Consider the following 17,605-nt stretch of genomic DNA (forward strand, 5'->3'; position numbering starts at 1 on the left):
AAAAAAAGGGGAAGGGGAAGGGGAAGGGGAAGGGGAAGGGAAGGGGAAGGGGAAGGGGAAGGGGAAGGGGAAGGGGAAGGGAAGGGGAAGGGGAAGGGGAAGGGGAAGGGAAGGGGAAGGGGAAGGGGAAGGGGAAGGGGAAGGGGAAGGGGAAGGGGAAGGGAAGGGGAAGGAGGGAAGGGGAAGGGGAAGGAGGAAGGGGAAGGGAAGGGAAGGGAAGGGAAGGGAAGGGAAGGGAAGGGAAGGGAAGGAAGGGAAGGGAAGGGAAGGGAAGGGAAGGGAAGGGAAGGAAGGGAAGGGAAGGGAAGGGGAAGGGGAAGGGGAAGGGAAGGGGAAGGGGAAGGGGAAGGGGAAGGGGAAGGGGAAGGGAAGGGGAAGGGGAAGGGAAGGGGAAGGGGAAGGGGAAGGGGAAGGGGAAGGGGAAGGGGAAGGGGAAGGGAAGGGGAAGGGGAAGGGGAAGGGGAAGGGGAAGGGGAAGGGGAAGGGAAGGGGAAGGGGAAGGGAAGGGGAAGGGGAGGGGAGGAAGGGGATGGGAGGGAAGGGGAGGGAAGGGGAGGGAAGGGGAGGGAAGGGAGGGAAGGGGAAGGAAAGGAAAGGAAAGGAAAGGAAAGGAAAGGAAAGGAAAGGAAAGGAAAGGAAAGGAAAGAAAGGAAAGGAAAGGAAAGGAAAGGAAAGGAAAGGAAAGGAAAGGAAAGGAAAGGAAAGGAAAGGAAAGGAAAGAAAGGAAAGGAAAGGAAAGGAAAGGAAAGGAAAGGAAAGGAAAGGAAAGGAAAGGAAAGGAAAGGAAAAGGAAAGGAAAGGAAAGGAAAGGAAAGGAAAGGAAAGGAAGAAAGGAAAGGAAAGGAAAGGAAAGGAAAGGAAAGGAAAGGAAAGGAAAGGAAAGGAAAGGAAAGGAAAGGAAAGGAAAGGAAAGGAAAGGAAAGGAAAGGAAAGGAAAGGAAAGGAAAGGAAAGGAAAGGAAAGGAAAGGAAAGGAAAGGAAAGGAAAAGGAAAGGAAAGGAAAGGAAAGGAAAGGAAAGGAAAGGAAAGGAAAGGAAAGGAAAGGAAAGGAAAGAAGGGATGTGAGATTTATGTAATAGCTAATGCTATGCATTAGAAATTTAGCATAGTGATAAAGTGAACTTACAGAAGAGAAAGAAGCTCTAACTAAAGGTAATGAATAGGCGCTGAGGGATTTCATTTGTTTGTTTTTCATGGTTTATCAGAAAACTGTGGAGACAGCCTGAGTCATCTAATCCTTCATTTTAGTAATTTTACCTCATTTGTAGTAGCCTTTGTTTTACCAGTGTAACCTTCTTCTTATGGAAAGTAAAACTGTAGGAGGTAGGCTGACGAGGCCATGAACAGATTAGCTGCCTCACATATTCAGGAAATAAATTACATTTGTGTAGTGAGATCATTACCTGAAACGGCATAAGGAGTTGGGTAGCAGAGCAGGAGAAGGCCAGGATGAGATGAAACCAAAGCGGACTTATTGAAACAAAAATATTATGCATATTTGCACATTCTTTCATTAGCTGTTCCTTTTTAGATTTTGGAAACCTGTTCTCAGACTTGTGAGTGAAGTTTCTCTGGGTTATTTTTTTTGCTAAATTTTGGTTTTGAGGAAAGAGGAGGAAGATAGCATAATATCAGACTGGTGGGCTAGTTTATACACGTGGATTTATTGTTGATTGAAGGCAGAAATACTAAGATATCAAAATGATGACTCTCTCTTGATCAAAAGCCCTCTGAGGGCAACAGGAAAAAAAATAATCCTAGAATTATGAACTCTTTGTCAGGCCATAAGTCTGTGCCTTGCTAGCTTGAAACCCAGATATTTTCCACTGACCTAGTGCTAACATATCTGTCATTACAATATCTCAGCAACAATTACAGGGGTTGTTGGAAGTATTATTGCTCTGTTTCTATTGCGTGTGTTATTATCGTATGTCAACTGTGATGTAATCCCCTATTCTCATGCATCATCTACTAAACCATGGTGATCTATGTGATGTGGGCTAATTGAAGGGAGAGGAAGTCCTGTGAATCAGTGGTAATAGGCATTAGCAGATTATAATGTTTTATTGGCTCCTCATTAGACAAGCTTTGAAATCTGAGGAAGACTTGCTTCCAAAGACCGGCTGGCAGGGGGGCAGGGAGAGGAGGAACTGCATTTCTTATCCGCTGCCCTACCAAGCTTGCCTCAGGCCAGCATATTTGCTCTTTCATTTTTTATTTATTTTTTATTTTTAATGTGCATGAGATATCTATCTATCTACCTTTCTTTCTTAGGACCTGGTTAATTTATTTTTCTGCTGTAGCTCTATTAATTTGTACCTTTTGGAATAGTTTGAATGTCAAATGTTTAAAAGTAAGGCAATGAGAGCCAGTTTTTATTTCTGGTAAAACTCTTTTGCTGTTGGCGGATGCTTTAAGAAAGGGCATCGTGCTAAGCATTATACGTCTTAATTCTTTTGCAACTTACTTGTATCTTAATATCCCTTTGCCTTAATTGGCCTTTTAATTAAAGATGACATTTTAATTGGCTATTTTACCAACTTAACTTGGTTATTAGCATTAGCTATTCCTTTCATCATTGATAATTTTATATGCATTTCCATATCCGTACTAGATATTTTCTAGTAGCATTTTTCTTGTTGTTTAGGAAAGTCTGAAATCCTTTACTTTGCTCCTCCAACGCACTTCCTGGTGTACATGCTAATAGACATTTAGTGACAGCATTTGCAATTTACAGAAGTAGACGTTGGTATATCTAACATCACAGGTGAATAAGAAAAATGTCTTAATAGCAAAGAACTGTAAATTAATTATCACTGTTAGTATATTAAGCCTTTTAAGCACAAACCAGCTTTGTAATATTGCTTACAGTCCACCTGCCAGGTGATTTTTCAGAAATTTTAAATACAACGTTGAAGCATTTTCCTTCATTATTCCTAATCCATCCTGTTTTTATGTGTGATACTAATTTCAAATTTTGAATTTTACATGAAGGAAAACAAAAAAATACTGCCAAGTCTGAGGTGTGGTAGTAGGTTATCATTCTAGCAAGTAGAAGAGTGCCAAATATTCATAGGGGAACAAAGAATATATCAAAAGAAAAAAAAAAAAAGACAGCACAGGGATGGGGCAAAGATGCGCACTTAATAGGGTTTAATAAAACTGAGATTTTTTGTTTTCTCTTTGAAAAAAGCACTTTGGATTCACTAGCAAAGCTAGAATCAAAGGAGCCCATGGGAGTCCACTGGGGCCTTGAATGAAGCTTTGAAAATCTGAGCTTAAGACAATTTACCCTAACCAGCTTTAGGCAATCTATTATTATATTTTGTTTTTTTAAGAAGCTGTCACATTGTGCTACAGAGGATAGAAGTGTGAGTGAAATGATTGTCTCTATTATTGAAATGCTACATAGGAGCCTTTTGAGAATTAATTAATATTAGTTGCTTCAAAATTGCCTGGTGGAAGGTGCCATAAAAGTGTAATATATGGGGAAAATCATCACGAAAACAGCAAGCTATTTTTACACGTTTGTGCGAGAGAACTTCGGGCTCAGCTGAGGTGCCAGATTGACAGCACTGGCTGCTCTGCTCCCCACAGAACATACGCACCGTGGGCAGTAGCACGGCAAGTTATCCCACAGGTGCTTCTGCCCTGTCCTAGATGGCTGGCCTCCAGTTTCCAGCTTGCCTCTTGGCTCTGCTCAGGCTGCCCATGAATGCCGGCTTCTGTGATGGAAGCTTTTTTGATGTGGATGGTTGCCTGCTGTGAACGGCATGAAGACTTTCTCCATTTCATTTTTCATTGTGTGCTAATGTTGAACACAGTGATTTTTTAAAAAATTCTTGTTGAGCTGGAGTCCTTTATGTAAAGGAAAGAATAATCCCACAAATGAAGGTGCTAAAATGTGAATCTGATGGGCACCACTACATATTCCTCACCATTTGATGTGGAGATAGAAAATTGTGCTCTCGTAAGTGCAAATGGCTGCTAAGATGATTCTTAGCCTGATTATAAAAGCTGGAACAGAAAGTGGTTTGCTTGTAGAAACATTGACATTGTTTGTGTTGTTTTGTTCTTGAAAATATTATGCAGAGAAATGTCACTACATAATGAAAACCGTTTCAGGTCATATATTATAATATGGGTCCCTACATTTTGACTTTGTTATACTACTAACACCTGTGCCAAACTACAAAGATAAGTTCTTGGTATTGCTACTATTATGAGGCAGCCATGAAAATGGGCTATTTTTATTCATTTCAATTTCATAGAGGGTAAGAAGGAAAAGGGGTGATGGGGAGGAGTCATGACACTTTCTTCCACTTTTATAAAAGAATAAACATATTGGGGTAAACAAGTGCATTCATATTACAGAGACCCTGCCAGTTTAACCTGATTTTATACATGTAATAATAATAATAAATTTTAAAAAAAAGCTTTTTTTTTTTTTTTTTTTTTTTTTTAATCTTGTGAGTAGCAGTTACTTTTGTGGCTCATGAGGAGAGAGCCTGATACTGCTCTTAGTGGTGTTTGCTTGATGTACTAATTCAGATAAAGTAAAAGCAGAAGATAACTTCCAGCTAAGGTATTGATGTTTAGCTTGGGTGCCTAGCACTGGATGGTAGTGTTAATAGCATCTTGTGCACTATAGCTAAGCCTTGAGCAAATTAATGCTGATCTTCTAGCAATAGGAATCAGTTCCTCCAGACTGTAAATACTAGACTACAGTTTGAACTTATTCCTGCCACTGAGAAGTTATTCATGGAAATATATAGCTGAGGTGGTTGAGGCTGATTTTTTTTTTTTTTTTTTGTGAATGTTTATTTACAATCTAGTGGAGTATGCCTTACTGCTTTTGAACTTGCTAACCTGTCTCTTCCTCAAGCTCTTATGAAGCGCATAGCCTTTTTCTTGCTTCAGTTATGTTGACTGACCAGGCCATGAATTTTCATGATGATTCTCGTGCAAAATCCTATGTTCTGCTTTCAATTATCTGGGAATGTTATGTGTGCAAATGCATAGCTGCTGAGTTAGGCTGTTTCATTTTCTGTTCTTGTTTCGGATAAAGCTTATTCAAATGCTTCTGTAACCCTAAATATTTCACAGCTTTCCCTCACTCCTTTTATTTCTGTACTCGAGGGTACAACATTAGAGAACCAGCTCCTGCTGGAAGACGTCTGCACAAAATGTCCTTGCAGGCAGTCGATGCCACTCCTCATCTGGCAGGATAATGCCCCGTAGACCCCTCCACTGCAGGGGGCTGCCTCAGCGACTCCCCACCACCTGCCAAGGACAGAGCAGACTTGGCTCTGTGTACAGTGCTGTGGGGAGTTAGGCAGCGGGCTGCCAGGCTCAGAGAGGCGAACACACTCAAATTAAACAGATATGCTCTCCATTCATGTTGCTAAGAAATGAGAGAGAGGTCTCTGTGTGTGAATCGCAGCATTTGAGCTTAGCTTGGTAGGCTGCATGGTAATACTTGTCCCTGATGACAGAAGGCATCTAACATTGCCGTAGGTTTAACGTTCTCAGGCAGCGCACTTTCTTCCTGGTATTGGTTTCTGGGAAGGATGAGCTGTCACCACTCTTGATGTGTGTAGAGAACAGAGGTCTCCTGAGATAAGGTTGTTCATTATGCTTCCTGAAGAACCATTAAATTTCTATCAGTGCAATGTGATCCACTCCTTGGGTAGAGATATTGTTTTCTGAGCCTTTTCTTCTATCCTAACCTCCACTTCTGTGATTTTTTTTCCTAAATCTACAATCAGGAAGAATGTAGAAATATGTAAGTAGTAATAATGCGATATTTTCATGCAGAATCTTACAGTGACAAGATGAAACAAATTATGCATTCTTGCTGCATTATCTGGTATGTATTAGCCTTTATAAAATGAGACATCATTCATATCATGCTGCTTTGTGTACATTTGTTGGATTCTGGATGCAGTGTTCTATTAAAAATACATCAATATTGTGGCAGTATTTCAAGGTAGTTGGTAGTATTACATGGTAACAACTGTGACAATCTATATTTTGGTTGAGGTTGTTTGGACTGATTGATTTTAAAATTAAAAAAAAGAGTTGTTTTTAGTTGTTGAAAAGCAATTGAAGTAAATTTAAACATTAAGTCATATGCATCTGAGGTCTGCGTGCATGATCTACTTATTAGTGACTGCATTAAAAAATGTGGAGAATTTTTATGCATAACAATAATGTTGTGCATATACTGGCTATATTTTTAAATGAAATAATATGTTCAGAATTACTCCTATATTCTAAAGTGGTTTTGGCTGTAGAAAATTAAAAGTGTTGGGGATCTTTTTAGAGGGAAGCTTTTATATTCATAGACAATTTTATAATGCAAATAATTGCAGAAAGTTATTCAGGTAGGTAGCATGTCTTTATTAAAGTATGTAGTGCATTTTACAGGATTGTTTCAATCTTTTTTGCCAATCTGAGCATCTGGTGAACAAATTAATTAAACTTGAGTTTATAATTTCAGAAACCAGATTTTCTTAAAATACATATTCAGCCCAGCTGCTAAATCTCTCTTTCTGGGTTATTTCACACATGCTTTGTGATTAATTGTAATGCTAAGGGTAAATTCAGACCATTATACAGATGAGATGCAGCTTAACACTGTTCACAGCCTTTATTAGACTCTGTATGTGTGTTTGATCACATGAAGTAATTGTGCTTATCTTGTCAATGCAGATGATCTCTGACCTTCACATTTGTTTATCTTTTGAGTGAAACATGTTATGTGTGATGATTTCTAATCATCTCAGCGAGACCGACAATGTTTAGATGTAAATACATCAGTGCAAGCAGTGTAGGTCTGTGGTCTCATTCAGCAGCATGTTTGTGACATGAGTCACGATTTAATAATTGGGAGGGCAAATTACTTGACAGCTGTCTCAACAGAGGAAATAAGGATTGTTTGCATTGTTAATTAGCATTTCTTTTTTTATTTAATTATGGCACATTTCAAACATACTTAGTTAATTTTTTGGCACTTTTCAAAAGGCTAGAACGCTTTTGTCCAAAAAAGAGGAACATACCCACTGGGAGGCTTTCCGACTGGGTGAGTTTGAGATCAGCACTATACACGTAGCCGTTGTGGTCCTAAGAGTGAAGGGAAAGTTAATGGTATTGTTCTGAGTTATCGTACTCCTCAAGGAAAGGCTGCTAAGGGTACTATTTGTTGCTCTGTACATTTTAGTGCTTATATTTCTAAACGTTTTTATAGGCTCAAGACTAAACTGTAGTCATCTGATAATATGAATCTTCTGGGAAAGGCTGTTTATGATATTTTTAAGGGAAGACTAAAACATTATTCCTAGAATGCTGAATATTAGCAAAACCAATGGAGACACTGAAATAGCCAAATATAGACTGTGTAAAGGTATTTCTTGAAATCCAAAGCGATGCCCAGGTGTTAATCAGATTTGTGTTATCTAGGCTTTATGGGCCAGCTAAACTCCTCATCATTGATGCGGAGGTCTTGCACTACTCCTTCTCACATGGTGAATTTCAGCCTAAAGTGGTCCCTGAGTCCCTTTTCACAGTAGTTCTAGCTTTTAAGACCTGTGGAAAAAAAATCTATTTTTCAAGTCTGGTCATACTGTTTTTGGGGAAAAAACGTGGGGAAAGTAATACTTTCTAAATAATTCAACCTACAGTTAACTTTGATGAAGGTGGATAACAACCAGCAGCAATTCACTTACAGCTCCACTTTCAGGATCTGAACAAAATCTGTGGTACTATATGCTAACAGGATGTTAAAAAGTGCTTAGAAATGGGGAACAAAAAACAAACAAACAAACAAAACAGTACAAAGATAATGCATGCAGTAAGTAGCACATTACAAGTGCTATAAAACGTTTCACATTTTCTTTTACTTAATCTTCTGTAATCTCATTGTGTGGCAATGAACCTCTAAATATAAAGAGAGGATAGAGGTTAGGAGACAGCTAGGTCTGTATTACTGATAGGTTAGGACAGTAATACAACTTACCTACACAACTAGAAGTCATAGGATCGGCATAGTTTTTACTGCTACTTTTCAGGGCAGGTAGCTTGTCTGAGGGACAAACAAGTATCATTCAAAATAAGACAAGCTAAGATGACCAGTTTTTGACTGTGTCAAAATATGCTCTGTATGTTAAGAGGCAAAACAACTCAAAACTATTTCCAAGCTTTAAAGAAAAATAATGAAAGCCCTATTTTATGTCTTCTCAAAGTTTATCATTGATTTGAGTAGCTATACAATAGATGGACCAAAAACAAAACAAAAACTTCAGGATGTGGTTTGGAATATTTAACAGTTATACAGAAAAGGAATCAAATACATTTTTGTGACACTGTTTTCCAAGTCTAACTTCAACTCTTAAGGAAGAAGAAGGATAGAACTCAGTGAAAGGATTGTAGTAGATAACTTGGGTGTGAAAGGAGCAGATCCATAGTTTCCCCAGAGCAGCCCACTTAATGGAGCAACTAAACTCCTCAGCTGTGACAAATAAGTAAAGATCAGATGTTCCTGCAGTGAGACACACTGCTCTCTGTTTTGAGTTAAGAGATGCTAATTGCTAGTAGATTACTCATGTGGAATTATTTCAGTGAGACTTTATTGGATGTTTTGGTAGGTTTAGGCTTATTTTATTTTATTTATTTTATTTTTCCCATCTTCTTTTTGTACAACTTCCTAATCTTGGAATTTGTTTGAATGTATCAACTTCATGTATCCTGTTCTTTAAGAAGTGTGGTCTCATGGAAGAGATTCTCCTCACCTGACTTTATATACCAATCATCAAAGATCTGTGCTTTTTACAGTTACCTTGTTTTCTTTCTGCAGTCAGTGGAAAAAGGTAGGAATTTTCAATAATGATTCATCTGAGCTATTTTTAGATGAGAGGAATCACATTCTAAAAACGCCTATTTATTTCCAGAGACACCGAGTGACTAGCTTAGACTTGTGCAGATGTGTGTTTTCAGATGAATCCCACCCAAGATGGTCTCACAGACACTGGGTACTTTGTTTTTCTGGAGACGCAAATCTGTTTACAAGTGGAGCATGACTTGTAGTTTGGCTACCTTACCCTCTTTAGGCATGTTTCAGGATATTTGGGAGTGGAGGTGTACTTTGTTCTAAGCAGGCACAAAGCCATATCCTTTCCATAACAAAGTGCTACTATGTAGTTGGTGGTAATCACATGCTAGACAGGTATTAAAATGTTAAGATTATTTTCCATGATTTACCGTAAATATTTGTAATTCCACATTTTCTATGAAGCTTTGTGGAGTGTATGAATATTCCTGTTTCCAGTCCCATGTTACTTCCAGTTATGTGGCACTTTTAAGCTTTTTTAAGGTAAAAGATTTTCAGCTTTGAGGTGCTCAGGTACGTCTGACCAAATGCCTTGACATACTAAAATGCAGCTGTATATTTGATGTTCTCAAGGTCTATTGAGTTTTGTTTGAATGGACTGAGAACTAGGTAATCCACACTCAATCCTAAATAAGAGTTTTCTCAGATACTCATAACAGAAGAAGCTTGAACGTGGATGTAGTCTAAAACTGTGAGGAGACAATTGGTATGTAAAAATGCATGGAGTGAGCAATTGTCTGTGTCGGTGAGGAGTGATACAGAATGCTTGAAAAATGTAAAGTTCAGCTTAAAATTTAACTCTGTATGCCTAGCTTTTAAGAAACTTCCTAGAGTGTTCAGATCTATTGGGCTGTTTAATATTCTCCTGTGAGAAGCACTGTGAGCTGCATCACTGGGGAATTTAAAGTCATGCCAGAATAAAGCATTAGAAAATACACTGTAGAAATGTATTCTGCACTGGCAGATCAGGAAGCTGACTTACATAGAAGGTCTTTCCCAGCTTGAATTTAAACAAGATTGTGGTCCTATGATTGTGAAGATGAATAAACTTCCACCGTTAAATCATCTTTTTAGTTTGTAGCTAAGATGCACCCGCTACCACTGTTTTTTTTCTTAAAAAAAAAAAAAGTCATTTGGACTGTTTCTGTAAATATATACACACACACACACACATATATATATATATATATATAAAAATCCTTTTGCGTGCTCCCCCCCCCCTCCCCGCCCCCACCAACCGTTTCACTTGCTCAGCTGTCTTTCTGCTCAGCCATCCCTAGGAGCTGTTTGTTGATTCAGCCGCTTATTTGTTTGAATCTATCAAATTAACTGCAGCAGACTAGTCTGGCCATGTATAGAATACTGAAGCATCAAGTGTAGTGAAGCACTGCTTGCAATGTTTGATCAGCACCCATATGTAATTTCTTGGGGTAAGCATGGGGTTCACTTGAAAAGGCTGCCACTAAACAGATACTGAAGGAATTAATTGTCAGCTTTTGAAGTACCCGTGAAATTGTCAGAGACATGTTCTGCAAAGATAGGTATGGTCACTTGCAACAGGCATAGAGTTAAAAATGTTCTGAAAAAGCAGCTAGCTTTCATCCAGTAGAGTTATTTAGCAAGTCATGGTAGACCAACAGAGGCTGTGTGGCTTCATGGTATTTTTTAAGATGTAAGGATTAAGACTTATCAAATTTGGGACTGTATATTCTCATTTTCAGTAGCGTAGGGGAAGTGGACTTAGCTATTACGCGTAAGAGTAACTGGAGAACCTTCAGTAGGCTGTTTCTGTGATTGAATATATCACTGTTTTGAGCAATTTATATATGTGAATCTTTAGTCTGTCCTGTTTCTTTTATTTGCAGCCTAGGAACCAGAAAGAACACACTTCCTGTTGGACAGCACTGCCGTTCATGGGGTGGTAACAAAGTTTTGAAAAACATGGGTTATCAAGAAATACCAGATGTATTAGTTTCCATAAACCTACCATATATCTAGGTATTTCCCAAAGCATATTGCCTTTTTCTTCCTGGAAATTGTGTAAAGTGGGGGAAAAAAAAAGTGTTTAGTAATTTGTCTGGGATTTCTGGTGTCCTGGTAATCGAGTTGGAGCAATAGCTCTAGATAACTAGAAGTCCCAGAAGGATGACCACTGCTCATGCACAGATCATCTGTGTCTTTTTTTTCACAGAAAGGAAAGTTTAATCACTCCCTAAAGGCACGATTTCAAAGGTATGAAAGCTCTACTATTTTTGATTAGCCTTTTTTTTCTTACGAGCCTCATAAAATTTTCTAACCCATACATTGAAACAGTCTCCTTATATGAGAAAACTATTTAAAATCCATACAGGTATACTATTATTTAGTAATTTTTGATTAAATTATATTGTCTTGCCCACTCTTTCCATAATATAACTAGGGCATACTTCCTATCTTCCCCTTCTAGCTCAGTACGGTCTTTTTTAGATCCCAATGAGATTGTTGGTAGATTCTACAGTAACTTTTTGTGGTGCATGCTGTGTTACAAATAATAATACAAACATGGTAAGCTATTGAGCATGTACGCAAATAATGAATATTCATTCTTCCAATTGTTCACAAACGTTATGTATGTAAAAATGAAATTGTACTCTTTTTATGAAAAGATATTGTCTATTGTAATAGTATAGAGGAACACTCATTTGTTTTTTTTTGGTGTGGATGAAAATGCAGAAATACCCACTGAAATTAGAAACTGTACATAAGGAATTGAAATAATGACTCAAGCTGGAATTTGGCCAGTGCAGCACCTCAACAGAAGTGCTGTAAGATGCACAGTGAAATGTAGATGTTTTAGATATCGCTTAAAAGTATTACATCTGTAGCAGGACAGTGCTTGGTAAGATAACCAAATTTCACTTAGGTCTTATACTCAGTCATCTATCTTGGCACAGAGTACTGTACATACAGCAGTCATCCCTCACATCAAATCTATTGAAGATCATCATAAAAGGCTGGAGTGGACTCTCTCTCTCAAAAAATATACTTCGTGTTTCTTTATCTCTCGTGCTCAGTGGCCGAAGAATTGGGTGATGGAAGAGATAAGACATTTCTGTCTGGTACTGATTCCAAGTTTGAAATAAAATCGATGCATAACAGCAGTTCTAAGTTCTGTGCATAGCATTCATCCTGTTTGATGGAGGTTGCTATGAAAGATAAAAAGGATTTGAGAAATCTAAAATAAATTAATTTGACTCTTGTTATAAGACTCTTATCAAATCCAAGCCAACTCCATTCTGGAATGGATCTGCAACTGCTGAATGTAAAAACAAGGAGCAGGAATTGCTGCACCAGTTCTAGTAACAGTTTCTGAGAATATTGGAACCTTGCTGCTCCCAGATATTGCTAGGGGACGTTCTCTGTCTGTCTATCTATCTATTTATTTAACTTGCTATCTAAATTGCTATGTGAACCAGTGTTAACTTGTACATTTAGTCTGAAGTAGAAGTAATCAGCATCCTGCTTTGCAGAACAGCAGTGCAAGAAATTAAGTATTAGATTCCTCTTGTAATCTTTTATATCCTTTTTTCTTTTCTTTAATATGTACAAATGTGAGGATACATATTTCAATTTGCATTGCCTTGAGCCAGGAACAATGCAGACAATTGTTAACCTATCCTTGCTGGTACTGTAATGACTCCACCATAGCATTCTGTGTTGAAGAGAGAATTTTGCCTTATGAAGAAATGCAGAGGATAGGATGATACACTTACAGAAATACAACAGGTTTCATCCTCACGTGAACTTAACAGAGGAAGTTAAGTATCATCTCTGGACTTGTCTTTATGTGGTTGCTTTTCATCTGAATAAACAGGGCTGCATTGATTGGGAAGAGCTGTATACACTGCAGCTTTTTGTTCTGCTCTGAATCAGTATATTTGGACCAATTTTACTGCCGTTGGAACCAGAAGTGATTTTGTATCAGAAGAAATAATTTTGTAGGCAGGCCTCACTGCTTAGAGATATTTTCTTGGCTTACCAGCTGCTTTCCTAGACTGCTTTTATCTGGTGCAGACAAGCCTTTCCATGGCACTTCTATCATCCATGTTTGCAGAGAACAGATACTGGCTTCTCATTCTGAACGCTGGCTGAAAGCAGGGTTCTTCATTACTGATCTCAAATGCTCCAGGAGTCAACATCATCATCTTCTCCTGATAACTCCTTTGTGTGCCTGATCATTATGCAAGCATAATGCTTTCTAAATGCTTTCTCCCTGTGGGAAAAGATCAACAAGAAAATTAAGAAGTTTTCATGAATAGGGGTATTTTGTTTTGAGACCATTATGAAGCTATCACTGTGGATAAATTATTAGGGCCATATTTGGGTGCCACATTGCCTAGGGGTTTCATGGAAGTGTGTCAAGCAAGGATGGAAGTTATGTCTCTGGTATCCCTGAACTGATTGTCTGCTATACAGAACTGAATAACTTTTATAAAACATTGTAAAATGTTAGCGGTGAGTCTCATTTTGTAGCACCGAAGAATCAATCCTGGGTACAGTGGGGCAGAGGACTTCCTGCATGAGAACGTGCCCCAGTGCTCATCTCACAGGAGTCATGGAGCCATGCCAGCTTGACCTGTGCTCTACCAGCCAGGCTGCCAACCCTGGCAACACTGATGGGCAGGAACTAACCCGCGCTGTGTCTTGTATTTACTCAATGTACTGTGATTTGCAGTTGACATTTGCATATGCAAATAGATGATGTCAGGTTTGAAAGATATGAAGAGGCATAATATTCAATTTCTGCTCCATCCCAACTCCCAAATTTTGCATGAAGACAAGGGCTCCTGAGTATGATCAGTGAAGGTGCCTCTCTTGCTGGTGTCCTCTCTCGCCTTACAAATTGCATGCCCATGTATGCTTTACTTATCTGTTTTACAAAGGGAGTCCATCTGTGTCCACCACTTGGCCTGAAGTGTCCTCACTTCTGACTTAAGCCCTGTGCTTCTCTACATTTCCATGCTGGTCATTGTGGCCTCAGTTCATTTTCTGAGTGGAAAGGAAATACTAAAAAGAAAATAAATAAAAATAGAGCAAGTTCTGTGAACGCTAACGCCATTAATACCTGCATGTAAAGTAGAAGCTCCATTTTGATAGAGTTATTAACACAGAAAATGGGCATGCTTTCACCCTAAAACATGTATGGTCCTTTCTATCAGCATACCCAGAAAATTATTTCTGCATCAGTATTTCCAGAAATACTTAAATTAATAACACAACTCTCAAGTGCTTTTAACAATAAAGTCAAATCAATGCAGCTGGTAGTGCTCAGTATGCAGCTCTGTGGTTTATCCTGTACACAAACAAGAAAAAATGAAGAAAAAGCACAAATTACAGCCATGGTTTCATACCTGCACCTGCTTCAAGTTCATTGCAAAGTAGCTTTAATGTCATGGCAAAAGCTGAGAATGTCCATGTGGGGAGTACAGTCAGATTATGGAAAAATAGTAATCTGTGGGGGCTCCAATACCCATCCTCGCCAGCAACGAGTACCACAGAACAGTGTCTCAGTGTGCAACATATATACTGGGGGGAGGAGAGGGGGGAGGTAATGGGGACGGGACGGGACATAAAAATGGAAGAGGCCTTCAGAGAGTCTGACAATGCTGACTGCTTCCTGAAAATCCAGTCAGTGTAAACTTTTCAAGAACTACCCGTGTTGATAATAAGGGGAGTATAGAAGGAACAGCTCTGGCTGTATCTCAGAATATTATCTAGGGTTTTTCTCCCCTAGTCTACAAGTAACTTATGGCTTGTAGTGAAGTAAAACAAGAAGTTTTTTCAGGCATGTTTCATCTGAATTAAGTCCATCTGAATTTAAGCATGTAATAGAGGTACCTAAACAAGAAGCTCAGTCATCCTGAATGCCTTCCGTGACATGTCTCTTGAGGAGTGATTCAGTAACCCACAGACAAATACTCCTGCAAAATATTTTCCTCCTTGTGCTGTTTAATGGGTCTAAGGCTTGCTTGGAGAGCTTGCTCGCTTACTTTAGGTCTGTGTTTGCAGTGTTAAATGCTTATTTTGCCAGACTATTTTATTATGAGTATCTGCAAATGATTAGAGATTATCATTGAATGAATGTTATGTGTCTGTTAAGGGAATAGAATTATTAAAAAGCTCTAATTCTTCTTGTCTTCTATATCTGTAGATTATCTAGTATGCGATCTTTGTTATCTAGTGTGTGATCATTAGAATTTCTAGGACTCTGGATATTTTATTCTGTGACTGTGTGTATGTTAAGTATCCATGTAAAATGGTGAATAAGAAATTGAGTGCCACTGGAAAAAAAAAAAAAAGCTAGCCAAGATCATTTAATTACAGCTGTTTATTTTGAAAAGGCTGAAGACCACTGAACAATGTGCTGAATGGAATGAGTAAGAATTGCCACCCTGTGCTTTGCATGTTAAAAGTAATGAGGGCAGTCCAAACAAAATTATTTGCATTCTGTCCAGCTTTGGCTTGAAAACACCATACAGTTCCACAGAATAGCTTAATTGCCTAGTATAGCATAATTGCCAGGCATGGGGAGTAATATAATTTACATGTGTGACCACGCAATGAATCAGGGAAACTGCTCGGTTTTAACAGCTTGGTTTTGACTTATCTGAGCTTCAGAATCATTACAGTTTTAAATCCCTGTGCTGGTGGCTGCAGCAGTACCTCATGTTGCATCTTCCTGCATCCTGGCATTATGGACCTGTGGATTTTGTGGGTCCCCCAAACCGTCAAACAGGGGGGAAATGCGGCTTGTGTCTGAGAGGCCCTGCGTAGCAGTGGGAAGGGTCTGTGTCTGCGAGTGATCGGCTCCTTGGCTCTGTCCCGCTGCACCTCAGTCTCTGGGGAAACAGGGTGAGAAAAGCTGGGTGTGCGTGCTGGGGAGGGTTGTAACACGCTGCTACAACTGAGCTGCTGATAATCTAATACAAATTCTGAATCATGGGAAGTTTTAAACAATGCACTGTTATTGACTGCTTGTCAGTAGCAGTTTTGTTATTTATTTCACAGACTTCCCCAGGATGCTCTAAAAAATGAATAGAAAGATACTGCCCAAGCATTTCAGCCTACTTTGTGAAGTGTAATTGCCATACACGCGCTCACCTATGCCACCTGCAGTAGGAGGTGATTCTCAAAAGTTAGAACAGCAAACGGAAAGGGTTACGTACTTAGGTAAGGCTGTGTCTGGGAACAAGCCTCTATCTGTCATATAGTAGTTTCTTGTAAAATTGTTTATGTTCCTATAATTTCACATTGCTGATGCATCGTCCATTTGCTTCTATTTAAATTTTTGAACAGACACCCTTATTATGTGATGAGTCTTCTGTTGCTGTGTTCAAATATATGTAAAGATCAATATGATTAAGAAATAGGTGCCTTAAATTCTAGCATTGAGAATAACAAAAAATTTATTCCAGATTTGAAGCATAAATTTTATCTCAGATGGTAACATGCTGTCAGTGCCTCTTTGCATCAGCACTGATTTTAATTTTTATTTTTTATTTTTGCCTCACTGTTGGGTTCATCATACCCAACACGTGGTGACAGCTTATATCTATCTTATTACGATCCCGTTATAAACAGGAGAAAGCTTGCCATTTTAGTAGTGGGACTAGGCCTCTTATGTTATTAATTTTGTTTGTTTGTTGCTTTTTGGGGGATATGGTGGTGGTGTTTAAATCCAAAGTTATCAAAAAAGGAGAGTCATCTGTGGAATGCAGCATGTTTTGCCTTTAAGACTTGGGTGGAAAACACAAAGATGAGAATGGAAATAGCCAGAGAAATCCAAGATTCTACCAATAACCAAACCAAAAACTAAACAGCGTGTGTGTTTTGGCATGGTGTGGCTAGTGTCATTTTCACTTACAAAACAAACAAAAAAAGACCAACATGACTTCCACTGCAAGTACAGAAGGTTGGTTCAGATCCTCCTAGAAACTGCTTTCAGACTTCATTTCTGAATCTCATTTATGCACCTTGCTGGGGAAGAAAAAATCACAGATGCCTATATACAGATTTATTTGGAAGCAGACTTCAGCTGTCAGGTTTACATTTTTTGGCCTGAGTTACAGTTACAGTGGAGTAAAGCTTGCACTTTAGGTCTTACTAAAAGGTAGTTTAAGCTGATAGTGATATTGGCAATGAACCCACTGAATTTTGGATTTATTTTTCTTGTTAAGAGAAAATCACCTTTTAATGTAATTTTATTAGAGACAGATTGCATGACCTCGTGTGTACCTTTTAATACACTATCTACACATTTCTTATTCCATATGCAATATTGAAAACATTGTGGGCATATATGCATTTAAAATGCATTGAAATGGAATTCAAATTATTTTTTATGTAGACTTCATCTTCTCAGTTAATTCAGTTCAAACACAATTGGTTTTCAATTGCACTAAGGGCATGAATATTCTGTGATTTTATTGCCAAAAATTACAGAAAAGGTACTTTGGCGCTTTCTCTAATTGTTGCTAGTAGAACTTTAACTTTCTGGCAGATAAATCTTGTTTGTAATGACTTTTTTTCTTTTTTTTTTTTTTTTTTTTTCCTTCTCCCCCTCTGGTTGTAGCCTTCAAGAGAACTTTTGGGGACAGGGAGGGGCTTTTTGTTCATTTTTCTTTTTTTTCTTCTTTTTTCTTTTAAGTCTTCATATTGGCTAGGATTTATTATTTTGAC

The 17,605-nt window shown here is 38.5% G+C and overlaps 1 protein-coding gene across 37 annotated transcripts in view; it reads left to right on the forward strand.

Annotated features, from left to right (window-relative positions):
• The window catches only part of NAV3 (neuron navigator 3), a 555,833-nt gene that overhangs the window by 125,194 nt on the left and 413,034 nt on the right, over window positions 1-17,605 (forward strand). For 17 of the 37 annotated variants that reach the window (XM_080604508.1, XM_080604510.1, XM_080604512.1 and 14 more), the window contains exons 1-4: window positions 8,654-8,867; window positions 10,753-10,885; window positions 11,079-11,119; window positions 15,935-16,096. The exons of 8 other annotated variants lie outside the window; for them this stretch is intronic. The gene's annotated coding sequence lies outside the window, so the exon portion shown is untranslated. 12 more of the 37 variants (XM_080604534.1, XM_080604535.1, XM_080604530.1 and 9 more) reach the window with 8 other exon arrangements.

The sequence above is a fragment of the Anser brachyrhynchus genome (genome assembly GCF_964034855.1).
Source record: "Anser brachyrhynchus genome assembly, chromosome: 1".
NCBI classification, from domain to species: domain Eukaryota; kingdom Metazoa; phylum Chordata; class Aves; order Anseriformes; family Anatidae; genus Anser; species Anser brachyrhynchus.